A 16,336-nucleotide genomic window follows, 5' to 3' on the forward strand; every position below is an offset into this window, starting at 1 on the left:
CAAGACATACAACACAAGACAAGGGCACACAGAAGCAAAGGGGAAATAGGGGCAGTTGCCCATGGAAAACCGTGAACAACAGGCAGTGGTGAACGAGCCGAGTCAAACAGGAGAGTACGTAGTAGCAAAACGGAGCAGGAAAATAGTCAGGCAAGCCAGGGTCAAAAAGGTTACAGCAGTCAATCAGGTAAATAGCAGGAATAGCAGAGCCAGGAAACAGAGAATCACAGGCAAGGAACATGCTGCAAGTGAGGGTATGAATAGACCAAGGGCGGAAGCTATAACCGTCAGGCCAGGCTGTGATAGGTTCTCCCTCTCCTCAGCCTGCAAGCCTGAGTGGTAACAGATCGCGTCACTCTAGCAGACCCTGGAGCTGATGAAGGCTGATTAACCCCGGGCTTCGACACAGAACCTGTGTCAGGCAAACCCTTTACAGTACCCCCCTTTTATAAAGGGGCCACTGGACCCTTCCTAGGTGGGCATGGATTGTTGGGGAACCGAAGATGGAACTTCCTGAGCAATATACTGGCGTGAACATCCCGGGCGGGTACCCAAGTCCTCTCCTCAGGCCTATATCCTCTCCAATGGACCAGGTACTGGAGGGAGCCTTGGACCATCCTGCTGTCCACAATCTTGGCTACCTCAAATTCTACCCTATCAGGAGTGAGAACAGGGACCGGAGGTTTCCTCGATGTAGCCAAGGACGGGGAGCAGCTTTTCAAAAGGGAGGCATGGAACACGTTGTGTATCTGAAAAGACGGGGGTAACTCCAGCCGGAAGGAGACAGGGTTGAGGACCTCAATGATTTTGTACGGCCCTATATACCGGGGAGCAAATTTCTTGGACGGAACTTTAAGGCGCAAATTTTTAGAAGATAGCCACACCAGATCCCCGACCACAAATAAGGGGTTAGTAGAACGTCTTTTATCTGCCTGAGTCTTTAGGATGCTCTGGGAAGCCTCAAGGTTCTTCTGAACCTGGGCCCAGACTGTGCACAGTTCCCGATGAACCATATCTACCTCGGGATTGTTGGAAACAACAGGTGTAATGGAGAAGAACCGTGGATTAAACCCAAAATTGCAGAAGAAGGGGGAGACCCCCAACGAGCTACTGACCCGGTTATTAAGGGAAAATTCGGCGAAGGGAATGAAGGAGACCCAATCATTTTGACAGTCTGAAATAAAACACTTTAAGTATTGTTCTAGAGACTGATTAGTCCTCTCAGTTTGGCCATTAGTTTCAGGATGGAAGGCCGAGGAAAAGGACAGAGCAATCTCCAGCTTCTTACAGAAAGCTCTCCAAAACAATGAAACAAATTGTACCCCTCTGTCAGAAACTATATTGACCGGAACCCCATGGAGACGCAGGATGTGTTTGACAAGGCTAACGTCTTGGCATTGGATAGTTTCTTCAGGGGTACAAAGTGACACATCTTACTGAAGCGGTCTAATACAACCCACACCACCGACTTGCCTTGGGATGGAGGCAGATCGGTGATAAAATCCATGGAGATATGGGTCCATGGTCTCTGGGGAATGAGCAAAGAACATAGTAAGCCCGCAGGTCGGGACCTGGGAGTCTTGGACCTAGCAGAAATTTCACAAGCGGCGACGTAGGCCTTAACGTCTTTATGCAACCCAGGCCACCAATAGGTTCTGGAAAGGTGCTTTGTACCTAGGATGCCTGGATGGCCAGATAGTGCGGAGTCATGATTCTCCCTGAGCAACCTTAGCCGGAATTGAGGGGGAGCAAACAGCTTGCTCTCAGGAAGGTTCTCGGGAGCAGAACCTTGATCAGCCGCAATCTCGGAGGCTAAGTCTGAATCCACAGAGGATATGATTATACCTGGGGTCAAAATACAAGCGGGATCCTACTCAGGAGGAGGGGTGACCATGAAGCTACGCGACAGAGCATCAGCTTTGATATTTTTAGACCCAGCCCTAAAGGTAACCACAAAGTTGAATCTCGTAAAATACAACGCCCATTGAGCTTGTCTCGGGTTTAGCCTCCGGGCAGATTCTAGAAACACCAGATTCTTGTGGTCAGTAAGAACCGTTACCTGGTGCCTAGCCCCCTCCAGGAAGTGGTGCCACTCTTCAAATGCCCATTTAATGGCTAAGAGTTCGCGGTTGCCAACGTCATAGTTTCTCTCAGTGGAGGAGAACTTCCTGGAGATGTAGGCACAGGGACGGAGATGGGTGAGAGACCTAGTACCCTGGGACAAGACAGCACCCACTCCCACCTCGGAGGTGTCAACCTCCACGATGAATGGCTCCATTTGGTTAGGCTGAATCAGCACTGGGGCAGAGACAAAGCACCTCTTAAGGATCTCAAAAGCCTGGACCGCCTTCGGAGGCCAGTGAAGGAGATCAGCACCTTTACGAGTGAGGTCCGTAAGAGGCTTAGCGATGACCGAGAAGTTAGCAATAAATCTCCTGTAATAATTAGCAAACCCCAGGAAATACTGTAAGGCCTTCATGGAGACAGGGCGGACCCATTCTGCCACAGCCTGAACCTTGGCAGGGTCCATGCGGAATTCGTTAGGAGTGAGGATTTGACCCAAAAATGGTATCTCCTGCACCCCAAACACACATTTTTCAGTTTTAGCAAAGAGTTTATTTTTCCGAAGGGCCTGGAGCACCTTCCTGACATGCTCAATGTGAGAGGACCAGTCCTTGAAAAACACAAGTATATCATCAAGGTACACTACAAGAAATACCCCCAGATAGTCACTTAAAATCTCGTTTATGAAATTCTGGAAGACCGCGGAAGCATTACACAACCCAAAGGGCATGACGAGATATTCTAAATGACCTTCGGGCATGTTAAACGCAGTCTTCCACTCATCCCCCTCTCTGATCCGGATAAGGTTATAAGCCCCCCGAAGATCGAACTTAGAGAACCATTGGGCTCCCTGAACCTGATTGAAGAGATTAGGAATCAAAGGAAGGGGATATTGGTTCCTTACAGTGATCTTATTTAAACTTCGGTAATCGATGCACGGCCTAAGGCCACCATCCTTCTTCCCCACGAAGAAGAAGCCAGCACCTACCGGAGAAGTAGAGGGGCAAATGTAACCCTTGGCCAGGCTTCCCTGGATATATTCTCTCATGGCTTCACGTTCAGGACAAGAGAGATTAAATATTCTTCCTTTAGGGAACTTAGCTCTTGGTACCAAGTCGATTGCGCAATCGTACTCTCGATGAGGAGGTAACTCTTCGGAGGCCTTTTTAGAAAAGAGATCCGCGAAGTCCTGAATAAACTCAGGTAGTGTGATCACCTCCTCAGCGAGAGAAGCCAAATTAATAGAAAAACATGACGTCATGCATTCATTACCCAATTTAGTAAGATCCCCAGTATTCCAGTTAAAAGTGGGTTTATGCGTCTGCAACCAAGGGAGGCCTAAAATCAAAACGGACGATAACCCCTGCATCACTAACACAGAACACTGTTCCAAATGAATGGAGTCAACAATGAGTTCAAAAACAGGGGTATGCTGCATAAAGTAACCATTAGCAAGCGGAGTGGAGTCAATACCCACTACCGGGACAGGTTTAGGCAAATCATTTAGTGGCATAGCTATGGCAAATTCTACAGACATAATATTAGCAGCAGACCCTGAATCTACGAAGTCACTGCCGGTGGCAGAACTTCCATCAAAAGAGACCTGAAAGGGAAGCAAGATTTTATTAGGCTTCATGTTAACACTAAATACCTGTGCGCCCAAGTGACCTCCCCGATGGTCACTTAGGCGCGGACAGGAGTTCAATTGATGCTTGTCATCCCCACAGTAGAAGCAGAGACCATTCTTCCTGCGGAAATCTCTATGTTGTTGGGGAGACACGGAGGCCCCGAGTTGCATCTGTTCATCCTAGTTCTCCGTGGAAGAACGAAGCAGCGGAACCTCTGGAGCCAACGTAGGGGAGCCAGAGGTGAAGGCACCAGAACGTTCAAGTCATCGTTCCCTGATACGTCGGTCAAGACGTACTACTAAAGCCATAACCTGATCTAGATAGTCAGAGGTGGGATAGCTAACTAACTGGTCTTTAACCCCTTAAGGACGCAGCCTAGTTTTGGCCTTAAGGCTCAGAGCCCATTTTTCAAATCTGACATATTTCACTTTATGTGGTAATAACGTCGGAATGCTTAAACCTACCAAAGCGATTCTGAGATTGTTTTCTCGTGACACATTGGGCTTCATGTTCGTGGTAAAATTTGGTCGATATATTCAGTGTTTATTGGTGAAAAATTGCAAAATGTAGAGAAAATGTTGAAAAAATAGCATTTTTCAGAATTTAAATGCATCTGCTTGTAAAACAGACGGTTATACCACCCAAAATAGTTGCTAGTTCACATTTACCATACCTCTACTTTAGATTGGCATCGTTTTTTGAACATTATTTTATTTTTCTTGGACGTTACATGGCTTAGAACATAAACAGCAATTTCTCATATTTTTAAGAAAATTTCAAAAGCCTTTTTTTTAAGGTACCTCTTGAGTTCTGAAGTGGCTTTGAGGGGCCTATGTATTAGAAACCCTGATAAAACACCCCATTTTGAAAACTAGACCCCTCAAAGTATTCAAAACAGCATTTAGAAAGTTTTTTAACCCTTCAGGCATTTCACAGGAATTAAAGCAAAGTGGAGGTGAAATTTGCAAATTTCATTTTTCTTGCTGAATTTCAATTTTATAATTTTTTTTTCTGTAACAAAGAAGGTTTTACCAGAGAAACACTAGTAAATATGTATTGTCCAGATTCTGCAATTTTTAGAAATGTCCCACATGTGGCTCTACTGCGCTCGTGGAATAAAACACAAGCCCTGGAAGCAAAGAAGCACCTAGTGCATTTTGAGTCCTCTTTTTTATTAGAATATATTTTAGGCAGCATGCCAGGTTTGAAGCGGTGTTGAGGTGCCAAAACAGTAGGAATCCACCAATAGTGACCCCATTTTGGAAACTACACCCCTCAAGGAATTCATTTATGGTTGTTGTTATCATTTTGACCACACAGTTTTTTCACAGCGCGTATTTGAATTGGGCTGTGAAATGAAAAAAATGTCATTTTTTTCCAATAAAATGTCATTTGTGATCAAAATTTCTTATTTTCACAGGGAAAAAAATACCCCATTTTGTTGCCCAATTGGTCCTTAGTGTGGCAATACCCCATTTGTGGTGATAAACTGCCGTTTGGGCTCATGGGAGGGCTTAGAAGGAAAGGAGCGCTATGTGTTTGTTGGAGTCCAGATTTTGCTGGATTGGTTTTCGGGTGCCATGTAGCATTTGCAGAGCCTCAGATGTATCAAAGCAATGGAAACCCACCAGAAGTGACCCCATTTTGGAAACTACACCCCTCAAGGAATTAATTTATGGTTGTTGTTAGCATTTTGACAGCATAGTTTTTTCACAACACCTATTTCAATTGGACTGTGACATTAAAAAAAATGTAATTTTTTCCAATAAGATGTAATTTTTTATGAAAAATTCTTATTTTCACAGGGAACAAAATACTCCATTTTGTTGCCCAGTTTGTCCTTAGTGTGGCAATACCCCATTTGTGGTGATAAACTGCAGTTTAGGCTCATGGGAGGCCTCAGAAGGAAAGAAGCGCTGTGTGTTCTTTGGAGTGCAGATTTTGCTGGTTTGGTTTTCGGGTGCCATGTCACATTTGCAGAGCCCCAGAGGTATCAAAGCAATGGAAACCCACCAGAAGTGACCCCATTTTGGAAACGACACCCCTCAAGGAATTCATTTATGGATAATGTGACAATTTAGACCCAATAGTTTCTTCACAGAACTTATTTGAATTGGGCTGGGAATGAAAAAAAAATATATTTTTTCCAATAATATGTCATTTTAGCTCAAAAATTCTTATTTTCACAAGAAATAAAATACTCCATTTTGTTGCCCAATTTGTCCTGAGTGTGGCAATACCCCATTTGTGGTGATAAACTGCTGTTTGGGCCTATGGGAGGGCTCAAAAGCAAAGGAGCGCTATTTGTTCTTTGGAGTCCAGATTTTGCTGGATTGGTTTTCGGGTGCCATGTCACATTTGCAGAGCCCCAGAGGTATCAAAGCAATAGAAGTGACCCCATTTTGGAAACTACACCCCTCAAGGAATTCATTTATGGGTGTTGTGACCATTTTGACCCCATAGTTTTTTCACAGAACTTATTTGAATTGGGCTGGGAATGAAAACAAAATTATTTTTGCAAATAATATGTCGTTTTGGCTGAAAATTTCTTATTTTCACAAGAAACAAAATACCCCATTCTGTTGCGCAATTTGTTCTGAGTGCCACAATACCCCATTTGTTGTGATAAACTGCCGTTTGGGCCCATGGGAGGGCTCAGAAGGAAAGGACCACCATTTGGCCTACTGGGGATTTTCTAGTGCGAAGTCATGTATGCAGTAGCCCCTGAGGTACCAGTACAGTTGAAACCCGCAAGAAGTGACCCCATTTTAAAAATGACACCCTTAAGGCATTCATCTGGAGGTGTAGTGAGCATTTTCACCAGAGACCTACACCCCATAAACTGTAATGTGGGTTCTCCCGGGTACGGCAATACCCTACATGTGGCTGTTATCAGCTGCCTGGGCACACAGCAGGGCTCAGAGGGGAAAGACGAGGGGGGATAAGCTGTGTGGGGGGCGTCAGGGTAAGTAAAATTTTGGGTAAATTATAAACCAAGGGATGTATGATAAATTTTAAAACACTCTTTCATACAGAGCTCTGCTTATTCGGGACACGTGTCACATTGATATATTAAGTCATCCCTTATAGCAGACTTTGCACCTCTTTTGACTTTTTCCCTTCTTGCCAGTTTGGGGAACTTCTCCTGGAAAGTGTTGCCGCCCTGGTACGATGCGTGTGGCCCTGCTTCCAGAAGTACTGGGTGCCCCCCTTCTTGGTCCCTAAAGATTAGGTTCTTGATAATCACCTCTTGAAATTCCAGGAAAGTTCCCGTCTGGCCTGCACATCGACGTAGCACGTACGCATTGTACAAGCCATCTGTATGATGTGCCCGGCCAGCTTCTTATACCACACCGCATGGCGCTGTAGGGCTTCAGGATTTGATCTGACAAGTCCACCTCTCCCATGTACCTATTGTAGTCCAGGAAGCAGTCTGGTTTGGGGGTGGCCTTTCCTTCATATATCCTAAATTTGTAGGTATACCCTGATGCACTCTCACAGCTTATATATCTTCACGCCATACCTTGCCCTCTTACCCGGCAGGTACTCGCGGAATTGAACCCTCCCTTTAAAATGTACCAGGGACTCATCAATAGAAATACACGTCTCGGGGGTGAATGCTTGGGAAAACCGGGCACTGAAACGGTCTAATAGGGGTCTCCGTTTATACAAACGGTCAAAACTGGGGTCATCTCGGGGTGGGCACGGCTCATTATCAATATAATGTAAGAAGCGAAGTATTGCCTCATTTATTTATTTTTTTAGGTTCCAGTTCAGTTCTGAAGTTGCTTTGAGGGGCCTAAACCCCTATCACACACCCCATTTTAGAAACTAGACCCCTCAAAGTATTCACAACAGCATTTAGAAAGTTTATGAACCCTTTAGGTGTTTCACAGAAATTTAGAGCAAAGTAGGTGTGAAATGTACATTTTTTTTGTTGTCAGAAAATCCTCTTTATACCATTTTTTTTACAACACAAAAGGATTTATCAGAGAAACGCAACTTAATACTTATTGCCCAGATTCTGCAGTTTTGAGAAATATCCCACATGTGGCCCTAGTGTGGTAATGGACTGAAGCGCCGGCCTCCGAAGCAAAGGAGCACACAGTGGATTATGAGACCTCTTTTTTATTAGGCACCATGTCCGGTTTGAAGAGGTCTTGTGGTGCCAAAACATTGGAAACCCCCCAAAAGTGACCCCATTTTGGACACTAAACCCCTTGAGGAATTCATTGTAGTTTTCATGGGGTGCATGCGGCTTTTTGATCAGTTTTTATTCTATTTTTAGGTGGCGTGGTGACTAAAAAACAGCAATCCTACTACTGTTTTTTTATTCTATTTTTTTACAGCGTTCACCGTGCGCTATAAATGACATTTTCACTTTATTCTGCGGGTCGATACGATTACGGCGATACCAGATGTTTATAGTTTTTTTTTATGTCTTATGGCGTTTGCACAATAAAATAAGTTTTGTAATAAATCACTCACTTTTGGTGTTACCTTATTCTAAGTGCCATAACGTTTTTATTTTTCCATCAATAAAGCCGTGCAAGGACTTTTTTTTTGCGTAACGAACTGTAGTTTCCATCAATACCATTTTTAGGTACATGCGACTTTTTGATCTCTTTTTATTCCATTTTTTGCGAGGTGAAGTGACCAAACAATTGTGATTCTGGGACGGTTTATTATTATTTTCTTTTACGGCGTTCACCGTGCGGGATAAATAACAAAATAATTTTGTAGTTCAGGCCGTTACGGACGCGGCGATACCAATTATGTATAGTTTATTTGTTTGTTTATATATTTTTATTAATAATAAATGACTGATAAGGAAAAAGGGGGGATTTTTACTTTTAATACTCTCAAATCTTTTATTTTCTTATTTTTACACATCTTTTTTTAACTTTTTTTTAACTTTATTACTTTGTCCCATTAGGGGACTTGAGGACAGGAGGCCCTGATCGCTATTCTAATACACTGCACTACTTGCGTAGTGCAGTGTATTAGAACTGTCAGCTACTCACTGACAGCAAGCATAGTGGGTCCTGACGTTGTCAGGACCCACTAGGCTTCCGTCTATGGCATAGCCGGACGCCATTGTTTGGTGTCCGGTTGCCATAGTCACCATCGCCGGCCGCTATCGTGTAGCAGGCCGGCGATGGCAGCTTAACCCCTAAAAAGCCGCGATCTCTATAGAACGCGGCTTTTAAGGGGTTAATCAGTGGGGACACAGCGATCGGTCCCCGCTGTAGGAGCTGTGACAGCTGCTGAACAAGACAGCAGCTGTCACAGCTCCTGTATGTGTCGGGAGGACGGCCGAAACGGCCGTTACTCCCGAGACGTACTATTCCGTCATGGAGCGCGAACAGGGCGCTTTCCATGACGTAATAGTACGTCACTGAGCGTTAAGGGGTTAACGGCGTTCAACAGACGCAATCTAAACTGGCACCTCAAGGCAGGATCATTCCACCGAGAAGCTACACCCCACTTCCTAAAGTCAGAACAGTACTCCTCAACGGGTTTCTTACCCTGATATAAGGTCACCAGCTGGCTCTCGGCAAAGGCAGTCTTGTCAGTCTCGTCATAGATGAGCCCGAGAGCAGAAAAGAAAAGGTCAACGGAAAAAAGTTCAGGGGCGTCAGGAGCCAAGGAGAAGGCCCATTCCTGGGGGCCGTCCTGGAGCAGGGACCTAATTATACCCACTCGCTGGCTCTCAGAACCTGAGGAGTGGGGTCTTAATCGGAAATAGAGTCTACAACTCTCCCGAAAAGAGAAAAAATTCCTCCGGTCCCCTGAGAGCCGGTCAGGCAACTTGAGGTGGGGTTCAAGAGGTGAGGTGAAGGGTACTACCTGGGTAGAATCACGCTGGTTGAACCTCTGAGCCAGGTCTTGGACCTGTAGGGAGAGACCATGCATTTGCTGAGCCAGGGCCTCAAGGGGATCCATAGTAGGGTCAGGGACCAGGGTAAGAAAAGCTATAGGGCCTGTGATTATGTTATGAATCGGGTGGGGAGACGACAGGTGGGCCATAATCTACCCGCAATTCAGTCCCTGCCTACTTGCATGGCCCGTCCTAAGTGACGGCGTACAACTGGGCGACGGTCCCTACGCTCAATAAGTGCAAGACAGACAACACAAGACAAGGGCACACAGAAGCAAAGGGGAAATAGGGGCAGTTGCCCACGGAAAACCGTGAGCAACAGGCAGTGGTGAACGAGCCGAGTCAAACCAGGAGAGTACGTAGTAGCAAAATGGAGCAGGAGAATAGTCAGGCAAGCCAGGGTCAAAAAGGTTACAGCAGTCAATCAGGTAAATAGCAGGAATAGCAGAGCCAGGAAACAGAGAATCACAGGCAAGGAACATGCTGCAAGTGAGGGTATAAATAGACCAAGGGCAGGAGCTAGAACCATCAGGCCAGGCTGTGATAGGTTCTCCCTCTCCTCAGCCTGCAAGCCTGAGTGGTAACAGATAGCGTCACTCTAGCAGACCTTGGAGTTGATGAAGGCTGATTAACTCCGGGCGTCGACAAAGAACCTGTGTCAGGCAAAGCCTTTACAGTTACAGTGAAGGAAATAAGTATTTGATCCCTTGCTGATATTGTAAGTTTGCCCACTGTCAAAGACATGAACAGTCTAGAATTTTTAGGCTAGGTTAATTTTACCAGTGAGAGATAGATTATATTGAAAAAAAACCTGAAAATCACATTGTCAAAATTATATATATTTATTTGCATTGTGCACAGAGAAATAAGTATTTGATCCCTTTGGCAAACAAGACTTAATACTTGGTGGCAAAACCCTTGTTGGCAAGCACAGCAGTCAGAAGTTTTTTGCAGTTGATGATGAGGTTTGCACACATGTTAGATGGAATTTTGGCCCACTCCTCTTTGCAGATCATCTGTAAATCATTAAGATTTCGAGGCTGTCGCTTGGCAACTCGGATCTTCAGCTCCCTCCATAAGTTTTCGATGGGATTAAGGTTTGGAGACTGGCTAGGCCACTCCATGACCTTAATGTGCTTCTTTTTGAGCCACTCCTTTGTTGCCTTGGCTGTATGTTTCGGGTCATTGTCGTGCTGGAAGACCCAGCCACGAGCCATTTTTAATGTCCTTGTGGAGGGAAGGAGGTTGTCACTCAGGATTTGATGGTACATGGCTCCATCCATTTACCCATTGATGCGGTGAAGTAGTCCTGTGCCCTTAGCAGAGAAACACCCCCAAAAACATAATGTTTACACCTCCATGCTTGACAGTGGGGACGGTGTTCTTTGGGTAATAGGCAGAATTTCTCTTCCTCCAAACACGGCGAGTTGAGTTAATGCCAAAGAGCTCAATTTTAGTCTCATCTGACCACAGCACCTTCTCCCAATCACTCTCAGAATCATCCAGATGTTCATTTGCAAACTTCAGACGGGCCTGTACATGTGCCTTCTTGAGCAGGGGGACCTTGCGGGCACTGCAGGATTTTAATCCATTACGGCGTAATGTGTTACCAATGGTTTTCTTGTTGACTGTGGTCCCAGCTGCCTTGAGATTACTAACAAGTTCCCCCTGTGTAGTTTTCGGCTGAGCTCTCACCTTCCTCAGGATAAAGGATACCCCACGAGGTGAGATTTTGCATGGAGCCTCAGATCGATGTCGATCGACAGTCATTTTGTATGTCTTCCATTTTCTTACTATTGCACCAACAGTTGTCTCCTTCTCACCCAGCGTCTTACTTATGGTTTTGAAGCCCATTCCAACCTTGTGCAGGTCTATGATCTTGTCCCTGACATCCTTAGAAAGCTCTTTGGTCTTGCCCATGTTGTAGAGGTTAGAGTCAGACTGATTAATTGAGTCTGTGGACAGGAGTCTTTTATACAGGTGACCATTTAAGACAGGTGTCTTAAATGCAGGCACCAAGTTGATTTGGAGCGTGTAACTGGTCTGGAGGAGGCTGAACTCTTAATGGTTGGTAGGGGATCAAATACTTATTTCTCTGTACATAATGCAAATAAATATATATAATTTAGACAATGTGATTTTTTTTTTTTTTTTTTATATAATCTATCTCTCACTGCTAAAATTAACCTAGCCTAAAAATTCTAGACTGTTCATGTCTTTGACAGTGGGCAAACTTACAAAATCAGCAAGGGATCAAATACTTATTTCCTTCACTGTATATTTGTACTATTGGTGATTTACATTCTCAATTTATTGTCTATATATGTCTTGATAGGTATTCTGATACAATACAAGGACCTGGATCAAGTCTAACCAAGCAAGTATTAAAGGAATTCTACAATAAATTACAAAATCAACTTATCATCTGCAAACAAAAGAAACTCAACAGACTAAGGATGAGAGCAGGTCTCAAAATACAAGAAGGAAAGCAAAATCCACATAACTATTTGGATATACCATCCTCTGTTGTAAACCTCTCTCAGTATGAACCAAGCAAAATTAAAATTAATATTCTGTCTAAAGGACTTACATTTTGTCCCACTAAACCACTTGACTGAGCCCAGTTTTGCAGTGACGTGGAGGAATACTTCCGCAGATTGCAGCTGAAAGAATTATTTTCTGACAAAACAGATATGACATTACAAGCTGGGATGGGAAAAGAAACATCAAGGAAGAAGAAGGCAAACTGGACCCCACAATCTGGATACAATCCAACTGTGGATTACTACATTGACTGCTTCAGAAAAAAAGTTACATTTGAGATCTTGGACCAACAGCACAACGTAACACACAATCTCAGCATGGAGGAAAGGAACGCTATAAAATCACTAAAATCCAACAAAGACATCATCATCAAACCCGCTGATAAAGGAGGAGCTGTAGTAATTCTGAATACCTCTGATTACATCCAGGAGGCACACCGACAAATTTCAGACAAAAAATACTACACCCTGCTTATAGTAGATCCCACCAAACAATACACAGGGGAACTTGTCCATATCATCAATAGTTTCAACGCTGTGTCAGACAGTTTAATGGACCTTATACCGGACAATCCCAGAATAGGTACATTCTACATGTTACCTAAAATACATAAAGAAGGCAATCCAGGGAGACCAATCATTTCAGGTGTTGGGACTCTGACTGAGAATATTTCTGGCAGCGTGGAAAATATTCTAAAGCCCTTGGTGAGGTGCACACCCAGTTATGTCCAGGACACCACAGACGTCCTCTGCAAACTCTCAGCCCTAGGTCCACTACCAGAGGGAACAATATTGGCAACTATGGATGTGGAGTCTCTGTATTCTAACATCCCCCATGAGGATGGCATAGCCGCATGCCAACACTTTCTTCAAAAGAACAATCTAGCGACAGAGCCAGCTCTACAACTCATCAGGTTCGTACTCCATCACAATTATTTTTATTTGACAAAGACATATATCTGCAATGTATGGGAAGCGCTATGGGTAGCAAAATGTCACCACAATATGCTAACCTGTTCATGGCCAAACTAGAGGAAGAGTTTTTAGCAACCTGCGCAACTAAACCTCTAGCATATTTCCGGTACATTGATGACCTGCTGATTATCTGGACAGGCTCTGAACATGAACTTCTTTCTTTCCACAAAAACTTCAACAAGCTCCTTCCTACCATCAAACTCACTCTCAACTACTCAACATCTCAAATACATTTCCTGGACATGACCATATACATGAGAAGCAATACCATACAAACAACAATCTACCATAAACCTACAGGCCGTCCAGCATATCTGAAATGGAACAGCTTCCATCCGAGACACATAAAGAAATCCATCATCTACAGCCAGGCTCTGCGATACATACGGATCTGTTCAGACAGTGAAGACAGAAAACAACACCTGCTATCACTGAGGAATACATTCTTACAACAGGGATACCATCCACGAATTATATATAATCAGATGTACAGAGCCACAAGAATTCCAAGGAGAAATCTTCTGGAGTACAAAAAGAAGGAAGACAACAGCAGGGTGCCCCTAGTGGTCATATACAACCCACAAATGAACATCTTGAGAAAAATTGCTGCTGATCTCCAACCTATATTAAACAAAGACAATAAACTGAAGGAAATATTCCTGAATTTACCTCTCCTTGAATATAAAAACCCACCAAACCTAAGGAATCTCCTGGTCAGAAGTCCCTCTCATCACCATCAGACACTGGCACTTTTCCTTGCAACAATAGAAAATGCAAGACCTGTACCAACATCTTGTCATCAAACACCATCCACATACCAAACACGCAGCAGGACTATAAAATCACTGGCACATTCTCCTGTACATCCTCCAATGTAGTGTACATGATCCTGTGTACAAGGTGCATCAATAAAGGAATCTACATTGGAGAAACAATACAAAAACTACAAACCAGGATGAATCTTCACAGACATACAATAAAACAGGAGGTGGATACACCCGTGGGAAAACACTTCTCTGGACCTGATCACAGTTTGGCAGATTTAAAGGTACTCATTCTGAAGGGTCATTTTAAAAACAACAGAGAAAGAAAAATTTGGGATTTCAAGATAATAAAATTCCAGTCATTGACACAAGGCCTCAATCTAACACCAGGATTTATGAGCTACTACATGGACACACGTCACATCCCCCATCAGACTGACTCCAGATGCCTTAACTCCTAAGTCATCACCCCTATAACCTCAGTTTTATTGCCCCGGCTAATCTTAATGATGTATCACCTCATGTACTAATTGTCTATGTGTAACATTTTAAATGTTGTGCTTTTTTTCCTCAGTCATTCATTTGTAAAATGCCTGACGAAGGGGCCTCTGTGCTCTGAAAGCTTGCATATAGAACTTTTATGGTTAGCCAATAAAGGTATCATACCTATTATACTTTTGTCTTTTTTGACACAAAAGTATTTGACATTGCACATCCACTGGAAGAAAACAATGAAGGAACTCATTATATGGCAGTAGTCAGAGATCATAAAAACTGTGAGCAATTGATACACAAAGAATATTGGAAAATTGTGTAACTTTTCATTTTACAATGAATAAACTTTATTTGATGAAACCTTAATACCCATTTCAATTGCTGGATTATCTTTTACAGAAGCGGTATACAGTATTAACATAAATGTGCAGTTTTCTACTTCATTGTAAAATTATAAAGATGTAGATGGCAATCACTAAACATTCCTTGGTCTGTTGCGTGGTCTTGGCCCCTATTAGCATGAAACCTTGGAAACAAAAATGTTTGTACATAATGAATGTCATAAATCCCTTACATCTAAATGTGACAGAAGACAACATTACTGCATGGTTAGTCATATTTCTGTAGGGTTGCTAAACACCATTAGACTTGTGTTAAAATTATGTTGCACTGGTTTATATGTTTCTCCTGGAAATTGTATATTAAATATTTAGATATGCTTGTCATACCAAGTTCTCTGAAAAGTGAGAATCTGTATCGCCACTGAAACTTTGAAATATACATGTAATTTTGAAACCATCTGCTTTGCATGAGCTATTTCTGGCACTAAAACAAATGCACTCACATAAAAAAAAAATTTTGAATTGAAATGAGTACATATGCTGCTAACAAGCTAATTTAATGCCCAAGATTTTGGATTATCTATGTGTTTTCATGTAAGAGAGATCCCCCCCCCCCCCATGGGTTAGTCTTGCAAAAATTATAAAACTAAATCATTGGGCTTCAATTGAAGTGAACAACATTCATGAAATTATAGCATAAACTAAAAATACACAAAGTGACAAATAGCAACAACACCACCTACTCAACAGCTAACTTAGTAATGCTGGATCTTATTCAAGCGATAGATCATAGTTTAGGCATACTCTTAAAGATAATTGAATACCACACCGAATATAAAAAAAATACAGCAGAAGCATTGATGTGTATTTTTTTTCTTCAAACCTTTTGTTCTTTCAAAAATAGCTGAATTTTGTTATTTAAACAAGACTAGTGATTAAGTAATGAACAATTGATAGCTAACATGTTCATTTGGGCAGTAGAAATATAATGAGAGGAGTCCAAATTAATATGTGGTCATCAATGGACTTAAAGGTTTGAATGTGTGAGCCTATCGGTCAGAACAGACTTTTTTTTTTCTCAAAGTATGAAATATTGTTACATACATAGTTAGTACGTTTGAATCATTCTGCCCTAAAAGAAAAAAAATGTCTTCCTTCAGACTGGATCAGCATTCTAACAAGAATTCTATACATTGACATAGGAGCTGATATTATTTTGTTCTAAGAAATTATCTAAACCATTTTTGAACCCATCTCATGTTCCTGTTGTGACCACCTCCTGAGGTAGGCTTTTCCAGAGATTCACTGTTGTTATGGTAAGGAAGCCTTGCCTCCTGTGGAGATTGAAACCTTTTTTTTCTCCACATGCAATGCCCCCTTGTCTTTTCAGGGGATTATACAGTTCCCACCAAAAGATCCGGAACACCATCATAACTTTTGAACGGCTCGAGGTAGAGGGTTGAAATTTGGTGGGATTTAATGGGGTCATAAAATCTACCAGGGAAAAAAACACCCCCACCCCCTTAGTTTTTTTTGTTTATTTTTTAGCAATTAACAAAATGCAAAGGTAATGAACAGAAGAGAAATCTAAATCAAATCAATATTTGGTGTGACCATCCTTTTCCTTCAAAACAGCAGCAATTCT

Source organism: Rhinoderma darwinii, chromosome 1 (genome assembly GCF_050947455.1).
Source record: "Rhinoderma darwinii isolate aRhiDar2 chromosome 1, aRhiDar2.hap1, whole genome shotgun sequence".
Lineage (NCBI taxonomy): Eukaryota > Metazoa > Chordata > Amphibia > Anura > Rhinodermatidae > Rhinoderma > Rhinoderma darwinii.